General features: G+C 44.5%; 1 protein-coding gene and 2 non-coding genes across 7 annotated transcripts in view; 2 read left to right on the top strand and 1 right to left on the bottom strand.

Annotated features, from left to right (window-relative positions):
- The first annotated feature begins 76 nt into the window (after window positions 1-76).
- Window positions 77-149, top strand: TRNAK-UUU (transfer RNA lysine (anticodon UUU)). Its single transcript has one exon. It is a non-coding gene; the product is annotated as a tRNA-Lys (tRNA).
- A 423-nt stretch (window positions 150-572) lies between these two features.
- On the bottom strand, window positions 573-645 carry TRNAK-UUU (transfer RNA lysine (anticodon UUU)). The gene has a single exon. It is a non-coding gene; the product is annotated as a tRNA-Lys (tRNA).
- Window positions 646-740: 95 nt separating this feature from the next.
- MDM4 (MDM4 regulator of p53) overlaps window positions 741-22593 on the top strand; it is a 55745-nt gene continuing 33892 nt past the window's right edge. For 2 of the 5 annotated variants that reach the window (XM_050763777.1, XM_050763765.1), the window contains exon 1: window positions 10773-10907. The gene's annotated coding sequence lies outside the window, so the exon portion shown is untranslated. Of the gene's footprint in view, window positions 850-10772; window positions 11018-22593 lie in introns of those variants that run through there. The other 3 variants (XM_050763767.1, XM_050763787.1, XM_050763766.1) reach the window with 3 other exon arrangements.

Below are 22593 nucleotides of genomic sequence, written 5' to 3'. Positions count from 1 at the left end.
GAATGACATCATCTCAAATTAAAAGAAAAAAAAAAAACCCTATATGAAGTAAACAGAAAGGACTCGTCGCCGAAGCGCCCGGATAGCTCAGTCGGTAGAGCATCAGACTTTTAATCTGAGGGTCCAGGGTTCAAGTCCCTGTTCGGGCGTTTGTAGTTTTCGTTACGTTGTATCATCTCACCAAGTCCGAAATGCGGACGTTGTAAATCCTTACATTTCAAAGAGATTTCAATTCGTTTTTCATCGGTTTCAGAATATGCTGGATAAACATATTTTCAGAGAGGAAAAAAATGACTGAAAAATCGTTTAATTTCTTGGCGAGTATCGAGGTCTGGCACGGTGCTTCCCCAGAAAAATACTTGTTTTTTGATGGCTCGTAATTGAGAAAGGAAGAAAAAAAACTTAAAAGCAAGCACCTTGTGCTCTCACCACTAAAGATGATATGTGAGGTAATGCATACCCTCATCAGTTTGGTTTACTCATTCAACAATATACACATATTTCAGAAGATGGTGTTGTACCCCAATAATATATACAATTTATGTTTGTCCATTAAGGAAAAGAAAACACCACGCCCGAACAGGGACTTGAACCCTGGACCCTCAGATTAAAAGTCTGATGCTCTACCGACTGAGCTATCCGGGCTCCCGTATCATACCTTTTGTTCTGCTATTTCTTACATAAGAATGAGGACCCTTGAGCGATTGCATCATCTGCATTTTGTGAGGCTGCTTTTAACGCCAAGAAAGTTCTTGATGCGTGCGTAAAAGGAAAAACAGAAAGCCCAAATTCTGCGCCTTTCACCAGCATCACCAGCTAATTCAGAATTGCGAGATATTTATGCGCCTAGTAAGTACGATTAGGTAGGCTTTTTTGATTTGTAATTAAATACGTTCAGGATTAAAAGAATGGCGAGGTGTCGCTTTTGAAGTGCTGTAATAACCTTAGATCTATTTTACCATTGATAATAGGATGGGCATCAGTGCTAAAACCTATCCAACAATAGAAAAAAATGAATCTGTCTAAGAGACTATGACTATGGTGTTCTGAAGCTATCGGGTTGCACTATGCGGTATAAAGTGAGAGAAAGGAAGGATGGTGAGGTTATCCAGTAGGTCCCTTGAAAGCATCCAAGTTTTTTTTTGTTATTTTTTTTTTTTTTGAGACGGAGTCTCCCTTTGCCGCCCAGGCTTGCGTGTAATGACACGATCTCTCGGCTCAGTGCAACCTCCGCCTCCCGGGTGCAAGCAGTTCTCCTGCCTCAGCCTCCCGAGTAGCTGGGATTACGGGCGCCTGCCACCATGCCCAGCTAATTTTTGTATTTTTAGTAGAGGCGGGGTTTCATCGTGTTGGCAAATCTGGTCTCGAATTCCTGACCTCCGGTGATTCGCCTGGCGCATCCAAGTAATTTTAAGGGGCGCAAACTCTGGAGAAGTTCATCAGCAGCGACCTTGGGGGCAGAAGTCCTACTAAGCTAGAGAGACAGGAAAACTGAGCATGGCATTGAAGAGAGATTGTTTTGATTTTGGCATTGGAGGTTCTTCCCTTCCGTAGCCATCAGTAATTTGAGCACTGCCCTTTGCTATGGAGCTGGTGTTGAGAATTACCACGGTAGAGTTTTGAGAGTGGGACACTAAAGGTCTTTGTTAGCTGATGTTACTTTACCTTAATTCCATCCTTAATCTCTTTCGGGGTGATTGCTCTGGTCCAGCAATTCCACTTTTAGGAATGTGTCCTGAAGAAATAATCAGGGGTGACCGGGCGCGGTGGCTCACGCCTGTAATCCCAGCACTTTGGGAGGCTGAGGCGGGTGGATCACGAGGTCAGGAGATCGAGACCATCCTGGCTAATACGGTGACCCCCCCCCCCACCCCCGTCTCTATTAAAAATACAAAAAATTAGCCGGGCGTGGTGGCGGGCGCCTGTGGTCCCAGCTACTCAGGAGGCTCAGGCAGGAGAATGGCGTGAACCCAGGAGGCGGAGCTTGCAGTGAACCGAGATGGCGCCACTGCACTCCAGCCTGGGTGAGAGCGAGACTACGTCTCAAAAAAAAAAAAAAAAAAAAAAAGTGTTTTGCTTGTTTTGTATTTTCAAGAAAAGGGTGCATATATGTGCACTGAAAAACAAAGGATAAGACAACAAACAAACAAAAACAAAGGATAAATGCTTATATAAAGCCTGGGTTCTGAAGTTAGGTGCCCTGTTTGAATCCTGACTACCATTGTGTAACCTTGAGCAAGCTACTTCTCTGTGTATCAGGACAATAGGAAGACTGTGAGATTTAAATAATACAGTAAATAGATATTGTTTGCAATAGTGTCTGACATGTAATAAGCATTCGTGGAGGCACATAAAGATTTAATGGCAAAGATGTAACAAGAACAAACCCTATGGATCCTGCTCTTTCAACCTTCTCTGATACCATTCACCTTTCAACAAAGGATTAACATATTTGATGGAAGTGGAACAAGATGTATAAAGCTGATTTTTAAGGCTGGGCATGGTATTCCAGCACTTTGGGAGGCCGAGATGGGAGGACTGCTTGAGGCCAGGAGTTCCAGAGCAGCCTAGACAACGTAGGGAGACCTGCCCCCTCCCGCCGCCACCCTCCCCCACATAATCAATCAATAAACTGGGCGTGGTGGCGCCTGGCTGTGATTCCTGCTACTGGGGAGGCTGAGGTGGGAGGATTGCTTGAGCCCAGGAGTTCAAGATCAGCTTAGGGAACATGGTGAAACTCCCTCTCTACAAAAAAAAAAAAAAAAAAAAAAAAATTAAAAATTAAAAATTAGCCAGGCGTGGTGGCGTGAGCCTATAGTTCCAGCTGCTTAGGAGGCTGAGGTGGAAGAATCACTTGGGCCCAGGAGGTGGAGACTGAAGTGAGCCAGGATGGAGCCACTGTGCTCCAGTCAGGGCACTGTATGTTGGATCTGCATGTTACAACATGCAGAAAAATAAATTCTGAATATATTAATGGCCTAAGTGTGAAAAGCAAATCTTTCTAGTGGGCCCTTTGGACCCTTAAAAAAAGAAAAGCAGGCCGTGCTTGGTGACTCACGCCTGTAATCCCAGCACTTTGGGAGGCCGAGGCAGGCAGATCACGAGGTCAGGAGATCGAGACCATCCTGGCTTACATGGTGAAACCCCATCTCTACTAAAAAAATACAAAAAAAATTAGCCGGGCGTGGTGGGGGGCGCCTGTAGTCCCAGCTACTCGGGAAGCTGAGGCAAGAGAATGGTGTGAACCCAGAGGCAGAGGTTGCAGTGAGCTGAGATTGCACCACTGCACTCCAGCCTGGGCGACAGAAAGAGACTCCCTCTCAAAAAAAAAAAAAAAAAAAAAAAGAAAAGCAAATCTTTGGAACTTTTAGAAGAAAATATATGAGAGTATCTTTATGACCCAGAGACGGGGAAGCATCTCTTCTAGAATAAATTTTTAAAAGGCACAAAACATAAAAAAAATTAACAAATTTTATTTCATTAAAAATTGTTAATCAAAGACAATGTTTAAAAAGTGAAAAGCTACATATGTGAAGTCATTATTTATAACACATATAACCAGGAAGGATTAATATCCAGATTATATGGAAAACTCCCACAAATCAATAAGTAAAAGACAAGCCGGCCGTCATAGCTCATGCCTATTATCCCAGCACTTTGGGAGGCCGAGGTGGGGGGATCACTTGAGGTCAGGAGATCGAGACCATCCTGGCTAACACGGTGAAAACCCGTCTCTACTAAAAATACAAATAATTAGCTGGGCATGGTGGTCAGTTCCTGTAGTCCCAGCTAGTTGGGAGGCTGAGGCAGGAGAGTTGCTTGAACCTGGGAGGCAGAGGTTGCAGTGAGCCAAGATTGCACCACTGCACTCCACACTCCAGCCTGGGTGACAGAACAAGACTCTGTCTCCAAACAAACAAACAAACAAACAAACAACAAAAAAGTAAAAGACAATCCAATAGAAAAATGGGCAAAAGGTCTGATTAGGCAATTCATACATAGGAACCTTAAGTCAGCCAGGCACAGTGACCCACGCCTGTAATCCCAGCACTTTTGGGAGGCCGAGGTGGGCAGATCACGAGGTCTGGAGATCAAGACCATCCTGGCTAACATGGTGAAACCCTGTCTCTACTAAAAATACAAAAAATTAGCCCAGTGTCGTGGTGGGTGCTTGTGGTCCCAGCTGCTTGGGAGGCTGAGGCAGGAGGATGGTGTGAACCCAGGAGGCGGAGTTTGCAGTGAGCTGAGATCGTACCACTGCACTCCAGCCTGAGTGACAGAGCCAGGCTCCGTCTCAAAAAAAAAAAAAAAAAAGGAACCTTAAGTCGATAAATATGAAAAAGTGCTAAACCTTAGTAATAATCATGGACCTATAAAACAAACCACTATGAGAAACCATTTTACATCTATCAGATTATTTTTTATAATTTGAAAATGCCAAGTACTGGTAAACATATGCATCAAGATAATTCTCTTTTTTTTTGAGACGGTATCTCACTTTGTTGCCAGGCTGGAGTGCAGTGGTGCGATCTTGGCTCACTGCAACCTCCACCTCCTGGGTTCAAGTGATTCTCCTGCCTCAGCCTCCCAAGTAGCTGGGACTACAGACACTCCTATCATGCCCAGCTAATTTTTGTATTTTTAGTAGAGACGGGGTTTCACCATGTTGGCCAAGCTGGTCTCAAACTCCTGACCTCGTGATCCGCCCACCTTGGCCTCCCAAAGTGCTGGGATTACGGTCGTGAACCACCGCGCCCGGCCAAGATAATTCCTATACACATCTGTTAGGAGTGTGTATTTTTCTACAATGACTTTGGAGAGCACTTTGGCATGGTCTAATAGGGTGGACAACATATATAGTCTGTAACTCAATAATTTCCTCTAGAGTATACATGGAGATAAGCACGAGAACGATAACAACATTGTTTGTAACAGCAAACAATTAACTGATGCCTAAGTATTTATTAAAAGAGATGAATAAAAATTGTGGTGCATCCATTACTATTATGGGCTGAATGTGTCCCTCTCAAACTTCATGTTGAACACCACCCCCAGCACTACAGAATGGGAATGTATTTGGAGAGAGCACCTTTAAAGAGGTGATTAAGGTAAAATGAGGTCACATGGGTGAGCCCAATATGTTAGGGTCCTCATAAGAAGAGGAGATTAGGATACAAACAACATACAGGCAATGGGCAACCACACGAGGACACAGTGAAAAGACAGGCTGCACTCCAGTCTGGCAACAGACGGAACCCCGTCTCAAAAAACAAACAAACAAAAAAGCAAAACAAAACAACCACACACACAAAATTAGCATGCTAATTTAGGGCATGCTGGTGGATGCCACCTGTAGGATTACAAGATCACACCTGTAATCCTAACACTTTGGGAGGCCAAGTGGGGAGGATCACTTAAGTCCAGGAGTTCGAGACCAGACTGGGCAACATAGTGAGACCCTGTGTCTATTTTTTTTTTTTTATTAGAAGATGAACAATTACTCACAAATCAGTGTCAACCATGTTGGGAAAAACTGTATTCTTCATCATAGCCTAGTCAACATATTTATCAAGCCAAGGAAAGAGGGCATCAGGAGAAACCTAACTTGCTAACAACTTGATCTTCAACTTCTAGCTTCCAGAACTATGAGAAAATAAATTTCTGTTTAAGCCACTCAGTGGTATTTTGTTATGGCAACTCTAGAGAACTAATACTATACAACAATTCATTATGCATTTATACAATTCAATATATTACTATACAACAACGTTACAACATTAAAAATGAAGTCAGGCATGGTGGCTCACGCCTGTAATCCCAGCACTTTGGGAGGCCGAGGTGGGTGGATCACCTGAGGTCAGGGGTTCAAGACCAGCCTGGCCAAAATGGTGAAACTCCGTCTCAACTAAAAATACAAAAAAAATTAGCTGGGCGTGGTGGCAGGCGCCTGTAATCCCAGCTACCACGGAAGGCTGAGGCAGGAGAATCACTTGAACCTGGGAGGCAGAGGTTGCAGTGAGCCGAGATGGTGCCACTGCCCTCCAGCCTGGGTGACAAGAGTGAAACTCTGTCTTAAAAACAAAAAACAAACAAAAAAAAAAACGAATTAACCAGGGCCAGGTGCGGTGGCTCACACCTGTCATGCCAGCACTTTGGGAGGCCGAGGCAGGCGGATCATGAGGTCAAGAGTTCGAGACCAGCCTGGCCAACATGGTGAAACCCTGTTTCTACTAAGAATACAAAATTTAGCCAGGCGTGGTGGCACGTGCCTGTAATCCCATCTACTCCGGAGGCTGAGGCGGGAGAATCGCTTGAACCCTGGAGGTGGAGACTGCAGTGAGCCAAGATCGCATCACTGCACTCCAGCCTGGGCGACAAAGCAAGACTCCATCTCCGAACAACAACAACAAAACTAAATTAACCATAACTACACGGTTTAACAGCACTGAACTTCACAATGCTGAGCAAAAATATAAGTTGCAGTAGACCACATATAGTTTGATGCCATTTAGAAAAATTTTAAAAGCATAAACACATTTTTAAGGAATATATACACATATAAACTCTAAAAGTCTATAGAAATGCATGGCAGGGGTAAATATCAAACTCAAGACAGTGGTTCCCAGAGGATGAAGAAAGGAGGTACCATAGAGGTGACTACAGGGAACTTCTTTGTATGTGTATTGTTCTTAGGAAAAGGAATGGGAAAAGGGAGATCATATTCTTTTTTTTTTTTTTTTTTTTTTTGAGATGGAGTCTCACTCTGTTGCCCAGGGTAGAGTGCAATGGCGGGATTTCGGCTCACTGCAACCTCCGCCTCCTGGGTTCAAGTGATTCTCCTGCCCCAACCTCCTGAGTAGCTGGGATTACAGGCATGCACCACCACACCCGGCTAATTGTTTTGCATTTTTAGTAGAGATGGGGTTTTGCCATGTTGGGCAGGCTGGTCTTGAACTCCCGACCCCAGGTGATCCGTCCGCCTCGACCTCCCAAAGTGCTGGGATTAAAGGCATGAGCCACTGCGCCCAGCTGGGAGATCATATTCTTTATACCCTTTGATATGTCTAAAGTCATTCATTGTATTTTTTTTCAGAAAGGCTATAGACAAATAATACTAACTTTTAATTTTTTTTAAAACTAGAAGGGCCATAAGAAATGGCTGAATTCAGCCATTTTATTTTACAGATTAGGGAACTGAAGACCTGAAAAACTGTAACTTTTTCTGGTTTCTAAAAATAGCTAGACTAGAACCCAGATTTCCTGTCCTTTTAATCAAATCAACGGTTTGTGAGCATAGTTCTTAAAGAAGGAAGTGGTGATCACTGAGTCAGTTAAGTTTTTAAGCCAATTTCCAATTTCATTTCTTTTTTTCTTTTCTTTCTTTTTTTTTTTTTGAGATGGAGTCTTCTTCTCTCACCCACGCTGGAGTATAGTGGCGCACGTGTAATCCCAGCGACTTGGGAGGCTGAGGCAGGAGAATTGCTTGAACCCGGGAGGCAGAGATTGCAGTGAGCCGAGATCGTGCCATTGCACTCCAGCCTGGCAACAGAAGGGAACTCCGTCTCAACAAAACAAAACAAAGCAAAACAAAACACACACACACATAATTAACTGGGCGTGCTGGCGAGTGCCACCTGTAGGATTATAAGATTACACCTGTAATCCTAACACTTTGGGAGGCCAAGGTCGGAGGAGGATCACTTGAGGCCAGGAGTTCAAGACCAGACTGGGCAACATAGTAAGACCCTGTGTCTATTTTTTTTTTTTTTTTAATTAGAAGGTGAACAATTACTCACAAATCAGTGTTATCTATGATGGGAAAAACTCTATTCTTCACCATGGCCTAGTCAACATATTTATCAAGGTTTTTTATTTTTTTTATTGTTGATTGATTGAGACAGAGTCTGGCTCCGTCATCCAGGCTAGAGTGCAGTGGAGCAATCTCGGCTCACTGCAATCTCCTACTCCCAATTCAAGCGATTCTCCTCCCTCAGCCTCCCGAGTAGCTGAGATTATAAGCGCCTACCATTGCACCCGGCTAATCTTTTTTGTATTTTTAGTAGAGACAGTGTTTTATCATGTTGGCCAGGCTGGTCTCGAACTCCTGACCTCACATGATCCACCTGCCTCGGTCTCACAAAGTGCTGGGATTATAGGCATGAGCCACTGCGCCGGGCCCTCAAGGTTTTAAATGAAGACAAATTAAAGACGTTGGTCAATATTTTGCCCAAATTGAAAGGGCTCATCTCTCTTAACCTAGGGGAGGTTAACTGCAGCTCACCAATCATTGCACTTATCACATTCTTTTTAGCTGGACTCCTCCACTAGACAGATTTCAGATCTTGTTTTGGAATCCTCTAGATTGGTGCTTGGCACACAGTAGGATGCTCAGCTAATTACTTTTTTTTTTTTTATACAGATGGGGTTCTCACTTTCTTGCCCAGGCTGGTCTTGAACTCCTGGGCTTAAACGATCCTCCCACCTTGGCCTCCCAAATGGTTGGGATTACAGGTGTGAGCCACTGAGCCTGGCCTCAACAAATACTCGTTGATCTTACACAAACTGAATTGCATGAACAGATCATATTCCAAGACTCCAGGAGACATTGGGAAAGGATCCAAACTAACCAGATGCTATTTAAAAGTTACAAAAAAAATTCCTGTTGAAAGTTTTAAAAAATACTCATTGCACAAAAGGACAGGGGAAATAGTTGACAGTGGTTCACCTAAAAAAGCACCCCCAACCTTTTTTTTTCTTTTTTGTTTTGAGTGAGGTGGTTGCAGATTTCTATGAAAAAGAAGTTAATTCTTCAGCTCCTTAATGGAACTCTGGATCTCCCAGCTATGCAGGAGGTTATGCTAGAAGTAGAGCAAAGTGGAATGTACAAATTTAAGGAAGGTTATTGCCCTATGTTCTTTTGCATGGGTCTGTATCTAGCATTGGGAGCCACGGTTTGTTGTCGTTTATTGGGAGAGATAAGAATGGTATATACACGAATAACTAAAACAAAACAAAAAAAAAGTACGTGGTAAATGCTAAAAGAGAGGTGCAAAGAACACTGAGATGGAACTTTCTTGGGTTACACAACCAGTTTTAATGTTTCCTAATATAGAAGAACTTTCCACAAACCTCTCAGGCAGGCTGTCTTCAAATGACATTACTTCCCCCAAATACCTAATTTCATTTATTTCAGAATGACCCTAAATGTTAGAGGATTTTCTGAGCTTAAAATACTGCCTTGTTGGCCGGGCGCGGTGGCTCACGCCTGTAATCCCAGCACTTTGGGAGGCCGAGACGGGCGGATCACGAGGTCAGGAGATCAAGACCATCCTGGCTAACACGGTGAAACCCCGTCTTCTACTAAAAAAATACAAAAAACTAGCCGGGCGAGGTGGCGGGCGCCTATAGTCCCAGCTACTCGGGAGGCTGAGGCAGGAGAATGGCGTGAACCCGGGAGGCGGAGCTTGCAGTGAGCTGAGATCCGGCCACCGCACTCCAGCCTGGGTGACACAGCGAGACTCCGTCTCAAAAAAAAAAAAAAAAAAAAAAAAAAAAAAAAAAAAAAAACTGCCTTGTAATTTCTATTGGTTTTAGTTCTGCACTTTGGAGAAGAGAATAAGGCTCCGTTATTTCCAATATTATACTATTCAGTTATTTGAAGACAGCTTCCAATTTCCATGCTCAACCCTTTCCCTCTTTTTTTTTTTTTTTTTTTTTTTTGAGATGGAGTTTCGTTCTTGTCGCCCAGGCTAGAATGCAATGGCGCGATCTCGGCTCACTGCAACCTTCGCCTCCTGGGTTCAAGCGATTCTCCTGCCTCAGCCTCCTAAGTAGCTGGGATTACAGGCGACCGCCACCACGCCCGGCTAACTTTCTGTATTTTTAGTAGAGACGGGGGTTTCGCCATGTTGGGCAGGATAGTCTCGAACTGCTGACTTCAGGTGATCCGCCTGCCTCGGCCTCCCAAAGTGCTGGGATTACAGGGGTGAGCCACTGCGCCCGGCCTCCCTTGTTTATATGCATGTTAAAAATTCCCTTGAGCCTTCAACTATTTCTCTTTCTTTTCTCTCTTTCTCTCTTTTTTTTTTTTTGAAGGAGTTTCACTCTTGTTCCCCAGGCTGGAATGGCAATATCTCGGCTCACTGCAACCTCCGCCTCCCAGGTTCAAACGATTACTCCTGTCTCAGCCTTCTGAGTAGCTGGGATTACAGGCATACGCCACCACACCCCACTAGTTTTGTACTTTTAGTAGAGACAGGGTTTCACCATATTGGTCAGGCTGGTCTCGAACTCCTGACCTCAGATGATCCGCCTGCCTTAGGCCTCCCAAATTGCTGGGATTACAGGCGTGAGCCACAGCGGCCGGCGCCTTCCATTATTTGCCACGGCTTCAAGCTTCCGGGCCACCCTAGTGGCGCCATCGCTCCATTTCCCCTCCCTGCCACCCTTGGGGAGCAAGGGTGAGTACTGGGGAATGGCAGAAGAAGCGTAGTTTTTCCAAAGAGCTGAAGGCAGCCTGGGATTATGACCTTAGCTCTTCCCCTTCTCTGTTTTCTGATCTCCTAATACACGCCTGAAAGTATCACAAGAGCCTGCCAAGTCCCTCACATATTATCTTTTGAAATCCGACGACTTTCAATCTTCCGGGCCCCACGACTCTCTCCCCGGTCTAGGATCTACTCTATGGTAGTGAGATCAGCCTTTCTAGCTCTGTAGTCCTCCCATTGCTCCATCTATGGTTTCCGGAGGCCTTACCGGAAGCCCTCCTGTGAGGCCGTGCGGGAGGCCGGAAGTTGCGGCTTCATTACTCGCCATTTCAAAATGCTGCCGAGGTCCTCGGATCTGTGACTGCTACCCCTCCCCCCACCCGGGCTCGGCGGGGGAGCGACTCATGGAGCTGCCGTAAGGTGTGGCTCTTGGCCTTCGTCGGCGGGGTGCTGGGAGCGGGAGCTGGAGAGTGAGGAGCAGGCGGCCGTACTGCCAATTGTGCCGGTAGCGGGCGGGAGGAGCTTGAGAGGTGGGTCGGGCGGCGTGGGGAAGGCCGCGCCAGGCGGAAGAAGGGCTTGGGGGGAGGGGAAGAGTTGTGGGATGAGGGCTAGCGGAAGATAAAAGTGGAGATGGGGTGACGTGATGTAACTTTGGCCAACAGGTGACAAACCTAAAGTCGACATGGTTGGGTTGAGTTTAAGTGGACACAACATTTGAGGACTATTGAGGCAATTTGGAGAAAAGAGGTGGGAGAGGGGGAGGCGGTAAGAATGACATTGACGGGTTTTAAGTTTTTTTTTTTTTTGAGACGGAGTCTCGCTCTGTCACCCAGGCTGGAGTGCAGTGTCCGGATCTCAACTCACTGCAAGCTCCGCCTCCCTGGGTTCACGCCATTCTCCTGCCTCAGCCTCCCGAGTAGCTGGGACTACAGGCGCCCGCCACCTCGCCCGGCTAGTTTTTTGTATTTTTTAGTAGAGACGGGGTTTCACCGTGTTAGCCAGGATGGTCTTGATCTCCTGACCTCGTGATCCGCCCGTCTCGGCCTCCCAAAGTGCTGGGATTACAGGCTTGAGCCACCGCGCCCGGCCGACGCGTTTTAAGTTAGTTTTTAAGGCTGCGGACAGTCTACGTTAGAGGCACTTGAGTGCTTGTTTGAAAATGCTCGTTTTGGCTGGGCGCGGTGGCTTACGCTTGTAAACCCAGTACTTTGGGAGGCCAAGGTGGGTGGATCTACCTGAGGTCTTGAGTTCGAGACCAACCTGGCCAACCTGGTGAAACCCCGTCTCTACTAAAAACACAAAAATATTAGATGTGTGTGGTAGCGCACGCCTGTAATCCCAGCTACTCGGGAGGCTGAGGCAGGAGAATCACTTGAACCCGTGGGCGGGGGTTGCAGTGAGTCGAAATAGCGCCACTGTGCTCCACCTTGGGCTACAGAGGGAGACTCCGTCTCAAAGGGAAAAAAAAAGGAAAATGTTCGTTTCGGGGCCACACCGAAACCTCCAGACAGTATCGAGATGGGGCTCAGAGAAATATATTTTAATGAGCACATCTCCCAGTGATTTTTTGTATACCTTAAAGCTTGAAAACCAGTTTTTGTTTGTTTGTTTGTTTGTTTTATAAGTGGAGTTTAGCTCTTTTTGCCCAGGCTGGAGTGCAGTGGCGCGATCTTGGCTTACTGCAACTTCTGCCTCCCGGGTTCAAGTGATTCTTCTGCCTCAGCCTCCGGGGACGCTGGGATTACAGGCGCGCACTACTACGCCCGGCTAATTCTGTTTTATTAGAGACGGGGTTTCACCAGGTTGGTCAGGCTCCAGACCTCAGGTGATCCGCCCACCTCGGCCTCCGAAAGTGCTGGGATTACAGGCAGGAGCCACCGTGCTCGGCCGAAAACCACGGTTTTAAAGCGACACCCGGAGAAAAATGCTCTGTGGTGTTGGCACGTGGAACTAGTATCTGTCAAAGATACTTGGAACCTTTTTGTGTTAAGTATTACTGTATCTCAGTTTAGATTCAGTCTCTCCTCATACTTTTTTTTTTAATAGGATTTCGGCCAGGCCCAGTGGCTCACACCTTTAATCCTAGCACTTTGGGAGGCCAAGGGGGCAGGATTGCTTGAGTCTAGGAGTTCGAGACCAGCCTAGGCAACAAACTGAGCCCCTTCTCTGCAAAAAAAAAAATCAAAAAATCAGTGGGGAGTCATAGAGCGAGCTTCTAGTCCCAGCTACCCGAGAGACTGAGGTGGGAGGATCTCTTGAGCCCAGGAGGTGAAAGCTGCAGCAAGCGGGGATGGAGCCACTGCACTTTAGCTTAGGCGACAGCGTGAGAGCCTGTCTGAAAAAAAAAAAAGAGATGAAGTCTCACTGTGTGATCAGGCGGGAGTGCAGTGGCTATTCACAGGTTTGATCATCGCACACTACAGCCTGAAACTCCTGGACTCTAGGGATCCTCCTGCCTCAGCCTTCCGGAATAATTGGGACTACAGGCACTACCTGCCAGCCGCAGTTGGTTTTTTAAGGTTCTGTAACAATCCCCCCACTTTAATCTTCCCTGCCTTCCCAGGTCCTGTAGAACTCCTACATTCTGGATTTGACTGATTAACTGCTTGCTCTCCATTTTGCCTAGTAACTTGCAGTTAGTAGGTAGATCTCAATTTGAATTATTTATCTTTTGGTCAGGAATACTTAATAGGTGGTATGCTGGTTTCTTGTTGCTTCAAAATCAGATAGTATATGGTGTGTGAATGACCCTCTTTTAGTGATAAGGTGTTGGGGATGGTGGAATGGTCAGCCTACTCCACATGTTTTCTTTCCACCCCAACTTTTCACTCAAATGGTTTTAGCATCCTCTGCCCCTGCCACTGGAGTGAAATGGTATGATCTTGGCTCACTGCAACCTCCGTCTCCTGGGTTCAAGCGATTCTTCTGCCTCAGCCACGCAAGTAGCTGGATTACAGGCATGTGCCACCAAGCCCAGTTAATTTTTGTATTTTCAGTAGAGATGGGTTTTCACTATGTTGGCCAGGGTGGTCTTGAACTCTTGGCCTCAATCTGCCCGCCTTGGCCTCCTACAAGTGCTGGGATTACAGGTGTGAGCCACTGCTCCCGGCCTGGAATGTCTTGATGACTGTTGAAGAGGTGACATTTAACCTGAGACTTGAAGGTTTAAGAGGAATCAGTTTTGGCCAGGCGCGGTGGCTCAAGCCTATAATCCCAGCACTTTGGGAGGCCGAGGTGGGCAGATCACGAGGTCAGGAGATCGAGACCAACCTGGCTAACACGGTGAAACCCCATCTCTACTAAAAAAAATACAAAAAATTAGCCAGGCGTGGTGGCGGGCGCCTGTAGTCCCAGATACTTGGGAGGCTGAGGCAGGAGAATGGCGGGAACCCGGGAGGTGGAGCTTGCAGTGAGCCGAGATCACGCCACTGTGCTCCAGCCTGGGCGACAGAGGGAGGCTCCGTCTCAAAAAAAAAAAAAAAAAAAAAAAAAAAGATGAATCAGTTTTGTACAGAACTCAGTGCTCCAAATGAAGGAGCAATTTGTGCAAAGGCCGTTTGAGAAATTAAAAGATCAGTGTGGCTGAGGCTCAAGCTATGACCAAACAGTACAAGGTAAGACTGGAAATGTGCTGAGGGGCTAGACCACGTGTTTATCTTTACAGCAGTAGCAAGCATTTGAGCAGGGCCTGACACTATAGTATTTTTTTTCTTTTTAAAATGCTTTTGGCAGGCTGGGCCAAGGTGAGCGGATCACCTGAAGTCGGGAGCTCGAGACCAGCCTGACCAACATAGAGAAACCCCATCTCTACTAAAAATATAAAGTTAGCTGGGCATGATGGCACATGCCTGTAATCCCAGCTACTTGGGAGACTGAGGCAGGAGAATCGTTTGAACCCAAGAGGCGGAGGTTGCGGTGGGCCAGGATTGTGCGCCATTGCACTCCAACCTGGGCAACGAGCGAAACTCCGTCTCAAAAAAAAAAAAAAAAATGTATATATATATATGTATATATATAAAAGAAAAAAATATGGTGGTTGAAATAAAGAACATTGGCCTGGCATGGTGGCTCATGCCTGTAATCCCAGCACTTTGGGAGGCTGAGAAGGATTGCTTTGGCTCAGAATTTGAGACCAGTTTGGGGAACATTAAAAAAAAAAAAACTAGTCGGGTTAGGTGGTACTTGCCTGTAGTCTCAGCTAGTCCAGAGGCTAAAGTGGGAGACTTGCTTGAGCTGGGGAAGTTGAGGTTGCAGTAAGCCATGATCATGGCACTGCAGTCCAACCTGGGTGACAGAGTGAGACCCTGTCTCAAAACATCTGTATCCATTCTGTTATTTATTCCATCTCTAATGCTATGGAATCACAGATGGAATAAATAACAGAATGGATACAACTGAGGAATGAGTTAGAATTCTAGAACGAGAAAATCTCCTAGAACAAAGAAAGAGAAAATATAAATGAAAAACTAAGAGATAAGAAGAGTAGGTATAGAGGCACTGACATCTGAATAATACAAGTCTTTGAGAAATAAAAATAAAGAGGAAGTGTTTTAAGAAATAATGGAGTAACTCCTTTATAATAAAAAAAATGATGAAATACCTCAGATTCAAAGATCTCTTACAGTGCTAAGGATGAGAGATAAGGAAACTCAGTCTTAGACACATTATAGTCAAATTTAAGAATATCAAAGCAAAATACAATCTGTAGGGGCCTCAGAAAAGATCATATACAAAGGAGCAAAACTGAATTGACGTCAGGGTTTTCAACAACATCACTGAATGCAAGAAGACAAGTGTTTTCACAATATTAAAGGGCAAACTAGAATTTTATAGTCAACCACGTAAATTTAAATAGGAGGGAATGATAAAAATATTCTTAGGTATATGAGGTCTTGGAACTTTGTACACAAAAGACCTGCATTGAAAACAGTGCTGGATGAGGTAGTGAGATACTCAAACCTGAGAACTGTTACAATAAATATATGAAGTAAAGATTATCTGATTCCTTGGTCTTGTTTATTGTCTTAAAGTCTAAGGCAGAAAAAAAAAAAAGGACAAAAAATATATCTACCTCAGAATTTAAAGTCCGTATTATATTATGCTAAAATTCTTTTTTTCTTTTGAGACGGAGTCTGTTGCCCAGGCTGGAGTGCAGTGATGTGATCTTGGCTCACTGCACCCTCCAGGTTCAAGCAATTCTCCTGCCTCAGTCTCCCAAGTGGCTGGGATTACAGGCGCACACCATCATGACCAGCTAATTTTTTTTTTTTTTTTTTTTTTTTTTTTTAGTAGAGACAGGGTTTCACCATGCTGACCAGGCTGGTCTTGAACTCCTGACCTTGTGATCCACCCACCTTGGCCTCCCAAAGTGCTGGGAATACAGGCATGAGCCACCATGCCCAGCCTTTTCTTTCTTTCTTTCTTTTTTTTTTTTTTTGACAGGGTCTTGTCTGTCACCTAGGCTGGAGTGCAGTGACGTGATCACCACTCACTGCGGCCTCAGCTCCCCAGGCTCAAGTGATCCTCCCATCTCAGCCTCCTGAGTAGCTGGGACCACAGGTGTGCTCCACCATGCGGGGCTAATTTTTATATTTTTTTGTAGAGGTGAAGTTTGGCCATGTTGTCCAGGCTGGTCTTGAACTGCTGGACTCAAGTGATCCGCCTGCCTCGGCTTCCCAAAGTGCTGGAATTACAAGCATGAGTCACCACACCCAGTCTACAATTCTTATTAGCAGGGAGACATACAGGTTTTTAAAAAGGTAGTGACATATCAAAAAGAAACATAGAATAAAATAAAATGTTAAATTATAAGATGATAGAAACATCCATATATATCAGTTACACTAAGTGAACTAAACTTACCAGTTAAAGGTAAAAATTGACAAATCAGATTAAAAACCCCAAAGTCTAGCTACCTCTTACAGGCCATACCTCTCAATACTGCCACAGTGGGAATATTCAAACCACAAAAGGGAGTAAAAGATTGCTTAAGCCATGTACAAGAACGTTAATATAAGACTGAGCATCCTAAATTTGAAAATCTGAAGTCCTCCAAAATCTGAAACTTCGTTTGAACTCTGACATGATGTTCAAAGGAAATGCTCATTGGAGCGTTTTGGATTTTGGGTTTTGGACTTTTGGATTAGAGATACTCAGCCAGTAAGTATAATGCAAATACTTCAGAATCTGAAAAAATCCAGAACTGGAAACACTTCTGGTCCCAAACATTTCCAGTAGGGATATTCAGCCCGTAGCACTGTTCATAACAGTAAAAGCCTAAAAACAACTCAAATGTATATCACATGCAAGGATATTGTACAAAAGTCAAAATAAATGAAAAATGAACGAAAATGTGTTACAAGGATGAATCTTGAAAACATACTAAGTGAAATAAGCCAGACATAAAAAGGACAAATATTGTATAATTTTACCTGTATCAGGTACCTAGAATAGGCAAATTCATAGAGACAAAGTAGAATGGTGGTTACCAGGTGCTAGAGAGGGAGCTAATGGGGGAACTATTTAATGAGTACAGAGTTTCAGTTTGGGATATGAGGGAGTTCTGGAGACGGGTAGTGGTGATGGTTGTGCAACATTAGGAATATACTTAGTGTCACTTAATTGAACACTTATAAATGGATAGAATGAGTTGGGTACAGTGGCTCATGCCTGTATTCCCAGGGCTTTGGGAGGCCGAGGCGGGAGATTGTTTGAGGCCAGTAGTTTGAGAGCAGCCTGAGCGATATAGTGAGACCCTGTCTAGACACACAAAACAAAACAAAAAAAAGTACTGAAGTGAGCTGGTGCCCACCTATAGTCCTAGCCACTTGGGAGGCTGAGGCAGGAGTTGAGGAGTTGAGCCTAGGAGTTCGAGGTTACAGTGAGCCTGGGTAACAGAGTGAGACCCTATCATTAAAAAAAAAAAAAAAAAAAAGGTTAAAATGGTAAATTTTAGTATGTGTAGTTTACCACAATAACAAAAATCTATAAAAAATGAATTTTGACATGACAGTAGGAATTAATCTGTGTTAGTGGAACAAAATTTCCCAAATTACATATAACATCCCTGCTTTTTTTTTTTTTTTTTTAAATAGAGTAAACTAAAAATACTTTTTAGAAATCCATTTTGATGCAGTAAAATATATAAAAAGGAAAGCAAGGGAAATGAAAACAATAGGATTCAGGATGATTATTGCAGGAAGGCAGAAAAATGGGATGGGGGATATTATGGTTAAATGTAGGTTGTCGTCAGAGTCGTAGTTTGTGGATGATTACTGCGTTATTCAAAATAATCCAGGCCAGGGTTGGTGGCTCATGCCTGTAATCCCAACACTTTCGTTGAGAGAATCACTTGAGACTAGCCTGGGCAATATAGCAAAACTCTGTCTCTACAAAAAAATTAAAAAAAAATTAGCCAGGTATGGTGGCGCATGCCTGTAGTCCCAGATAATCAGGAGACTGAGGTGGGAGGATTGCTTGAGCCCAGGAGGTCGAGGTGGCAGTGAGCTATGTTTGTGCCACTGCACTCCAGCCTGGGTGACAGAACAATACCCTATCTCAAAAAAATTATGAAAATAAAAAGGTAAAAATAAGTAAAATGGGCCATGTGTGGATGAATAATCAGAGTATGTCTTGAATAAAAGAATTATGATTAATTCTGTGTACTTGAGATCTAATGTGGAAAAATGCTGCTAAATGGGGATGTTAGTGCTTGTCTGAGTTTGAAATCTTGACTCCAACAACTTACTCATTGGGTGATCTTGGACAAATAATTTCTGTTTCTCTTTCCTGATCTGTAAAATAAGGATAATATCTACATAATAGGGCTATTTTGGCATTAAATGGGTTTATATGTGTGCCTGGTACATAGTAGCCTTGATGAGTCTTTACCATTTGTTTCAATTATCTAATGCTGTGGAATAAACCACCCCAAAACTTAGTGAGTCGAAACAGTCATTTTATTTATTTTTCATTCAGTGGGGTGATGGGCTGAGTTGGATAGTTCTGGTGGTCTTGTGGTTTGTCATGCAACTGTAAGTCAGGTGACAGCTGAGGCTGGAACGTGTGTGGTGCTTTGTTGTGTTTTTTTTTTTTTTTAAGGACACCTCAAGACCGTTGAGTAAGTGCTTTGTTGTAGTCAGGTGGCAACTGGGGCTGGAAGATGTGTGGTGCTTTGGAGGTATGGCTAAAAGTCTGGGCTCAGCTGGGCAACTGCATCTCCCTCTCCTTTTAGCCTTTTTGTGTAGTCTCTAGTAGAGTAGCCAGATTTCAAGCACCTCCAAAATTACAAAGCCATAAGCCTGCCAGGCCTGGAATTGTCACATTATCACCTGCTGCATTCTGTTTATTAAGTCATAGGGCCAGTTAGGGAACGTGGTTCATTGGGAGCCATTTTTGGAAACCATCTGCACATTATAATTAATGTTTATCTGCCATGTTGCTCTACCATGTATGTAGTTGTCAGATTTAGACACTGGGAACGTATGAATTAACAGTTACAAATTTCTGTTCACTTGTAGTTTATGTTTTACATAATAAATAATTAAAATATATGGTGTTTTGGTTGGTAAAAAGGTTGGTAGGGAAAAATAAAGCAGGGAAGCAGATAGGGAATACAAGCGGTTGGGAGTTGTAGTTTAAAAAATGGGTGTTCATATGATGCCTTGTTGACAGACTGTCACTTGAGCAGAGACAAAAAGAAGGATAAGAACTAGAGGGCAGGCTGGGAGTGGTGGCCCATGCCTGGAATCCCAGGGTTTACAGCACTTTGGGAGGCTGAAGCAGGAGGATCACTTGAGCCCAGGAATTTGAGACCAGCCTGGGCAACATAGCAAGACCCCGTCTCTACAAAAAATAAATTAGCTAGGCATGGTGGCATGCACCTGTAGTCCCAACTACTTGGGAGGCTGAAGTGGGAGTATTGCTTGAGCCCAGGAGGTTGAAAGGCTGCAGTGAGCTGTGATTGTGCCACTGCATTCCTGCCTGGGTGACACAGTGAGACCCTATCTCACACACAAAAAAAATGAATGAGGAAGTAGGTGATGAGATCAACAGCCATCTATTAAAAGCCAGCTTTCAAATTTTTTTTTTTTTTTTGAGACAGAATCTTGCTCTGTCACCAGGCTGGTAGTGCAGTGGCGCGATCTCGGCTTACTGCAACCTCTGCCTCCCAAGTTCAGGCGATTCTCCTGTCTCAACCTCCTGAGTAGCTGGGACTACAAGCATGTGCCACCACACCTGGCTAATTTTTGTATTTTTAGTAGAGACGGGGTTTCACCATTTTGGCCAGAATGGTCTTGATCTCTTGACCTCATGATCCGCCTGCCTCGGCTGGGGAGTACAATCCCAAAGTGCTGGGATTACAGGTGTGAGCCACCATGCCTGGCCCACTTCTAAATTTTAAATTGTGCTTGTTTCCTATTTAACTTCTTATTTTATAGCAGAGTAAGGTAATGGGAGAGGGAGGAATTTATACTTTGTTACAGCTATAAACCTTTTCAGAAGCATAAGGGATCTTGTTATCTTCAGCCAGTGTATTTATTGATTGTCCTTTTTTTTTTTTTGAGATGGAGTTTCACTCTTGTCACCCAGGCTGAAGTGCAATGGCGCGATCTCAGCTCATGGCAACCTCCACCTCCCAGGTTCAAGCGATTATCCTGCCTCAGCAACCTCCCAAGTAGCTGGGATTACAGGCATGTGCCACCACGCCCGGCTAATTTTTGTAGCTTTAGTAGAGATGGGCTACATCTCCATGTTGGCCAGGCTGGTCTTGAACTCCTGACCTCAGCGTGCCTGGCTGATAGTCTTAAAAAAAATTTTTTTGGCTGGGCGTGGCCAAAATTTTTTTTTTTTTTTTCCCGAGATATGGTCTCGCCCTGTCGCCCAGGCTGGAGTGCAGTGACCCAGTCTTGGCTCACTGCAACCTCCACCTTGCGGGTTCAAGCGATTCTCATGCCTCAGCCTCCTTAGTAGTTGGGATTGCAGGCAAGTGCCATGCCCAACTAGTTGTTGTATTTTTAGTAGAGACAGGGTTTCGCCCTGTTGCCCAGTCTGGCCTTTGTTATAAATAAATTTTCGATGCTGCAAATGAAATATCACTCAAACATAAATTTAATTTTCTCAGCAAGGCAATTTTACCTCTATAGAAGGGTGCATCTCATGGGTGAAGCAGTGGTGAGAGCACACCTGAACAAGGGAGGGGAAGGGGTTCTTATCCCTGACACAGGTAGCCCCTACTGCTGTGTCGTTCCCCTGTTGGCTAGGGTTGGACTGCACAGTCTAAGCTAATACTGATGGCCTATTTTAAAGAGAGCAGGGGTACGAGCTGGTGTGGCTGGGTCAGTTGTTTGGCGGGAAGGATGATTACAGAACAGGTGACTCAGGATGACTCAGGTCAAGGGTGGTGACCAGGAGTGACTCAGGACGAAGCAGGTGATAGAAGCTGGGAGGGGGTTGTTTACTGAAACTAGGGGCAAGGAGACAAAGAGAACGAGGAAGTTAAACTTTTAAAGTTTTAAATGAAGAACAAAGAACAGGGGAGCTGAACATAGTGATACATTGGTTTTTTGGAGAGGATCTCAGAACTCATTGTACTTAACAATTTACAGGCTAAAACCTTTGAAAAGGAATTTATTATATGCTACATCTCGAATTCCTGACCTCAGGTGATCTGCCCATCTTAGCTTCCCAAAGTGTTAGGAATACAGGTGTGAGCCACTGCACCTGGCCTATTGATTGTCTTTCTAGGCTCCATTTACCCCTTCCCTGATGTGGCTTGTTAATCATCAATTTTAATAATTGTTGCCTTTTGTTAGAAAAAGGTGTAAATGAAGGAAAACAAGTTTATTTAGAAATCTATTTTCTGGCTGGGCCTGGTGGCTCACGCCTGTTCCTAGCACTTTGGGAGGCCGAGGTGGGCAGATCACGAGGTCAGGAGTTCGAGACCAGCCTGATCAACAGGGTGAAACCCTGTCTCTACTAAAAATACAGTAATGAGGCCGGTTGCGGTGGCTCACGCCTGTAATCCCAGCACTTTGGGAGGCTGAGGCAGGCAGATCACAAGGTCAGGAGATTGAGACCATCCTGGTGAACACGGTGAAACCCCGTCTCTACTAAAAATACAAAAAAATTAGCCAGGCGTGGTGGTGGGCGCCTGTAGTCCCCGCTTCTCAGGAGGCTGAGGCAGGAGAATGGCGTGAACCCGGGAGGCGATAGAGCTTGCAGTGAGCGGAGATCGTGCCACTGCTTTCCAGCCTGAGAGAGCGAGACTACGTCTCAAAAAAAAAAAAAAAATACAGTAATGAGCTGGGCGTGGTGGCGTGTGCCTGTAATCCCAGCTACTCAGGAGGCTGAGGCAGGAGAATCGCTTGAACCCAAGAAGCGGAGGTTGCAGTGAGCCGAGATTGCACCATTGCGCTTCAGCCTGGGGGACAGTGAGACTCTGTCTCTAAATAAATAAATAAAATAAAAAATCTATCTTCCTTCTCTGTAGCTTTTGTTTTTTTAAGGATAAAAGGTAGGTGAAAGATTTTCATTGAACTTTACTCTGTATTTCAGTTCATGCTACATCTTTTCTTTGATGATGTATGTCCATCTTGGTTTAACCTGTTTTGTAGGTTTGTAATTGCTATGTTTTTTTCTGGGGTTGGTACTTTTAAAAGCTGTTTTAACTGGTACTTAAAGTGTTGACTCTTAGTTTTCTGTGATCCTTTGTCAAGACATGTTCCAACATGTTGTAGAGGTTTTCCTAGAAGTCCTGTTGGAATCTTAAAACCTGTGACTTACCTTGGTAAATCCCCAGTCCTGCATCTAGAGAGTGCTCTACCTGATAACCATTGGGGAGATAAATGATTTGACTTTCAAATAAAACAGTTTACTCATTAACATCAGTTGGAGGTTGGAGCATGCCTGTAACTGTTTCTGTTTCAGGCTTCACCTGAGAGAAGCTTGGACAATTCTTACTCTTAATTAAATCTGAACTAGAAAGTGGTCAGAAGATAGGCAGAACCTCAGTGAGGGTATACAGCATTTGTGTAGGGTGCTCCATTATATGTGTCATATGTGGCTTTTATTTCTCCTGGTTGCCTTGTGTGAATGCTAAATAGGG

Source organism: Macaca thibetana, chromosome 1 (genome assembly GCF_024542745.1).
Source record: "Macaca thibetana thibetana isolate TM-01 chromosome 1, ASM2454274v1, whole genome shotgun sequence".
In the NCBI taxonomy this organism is placed as follows: domain Eukaryota; kingdom Metazoa; phylum Chordata; class Mammalia; order Primates; family Cercopithecidae; genus Macaca; species Macaca thibetana.
The sequence above is the reverse complement of the archived record's forward strand: the minus strand, read 5'-3'. Positions and strand labels throughout refer to the sequence as shown.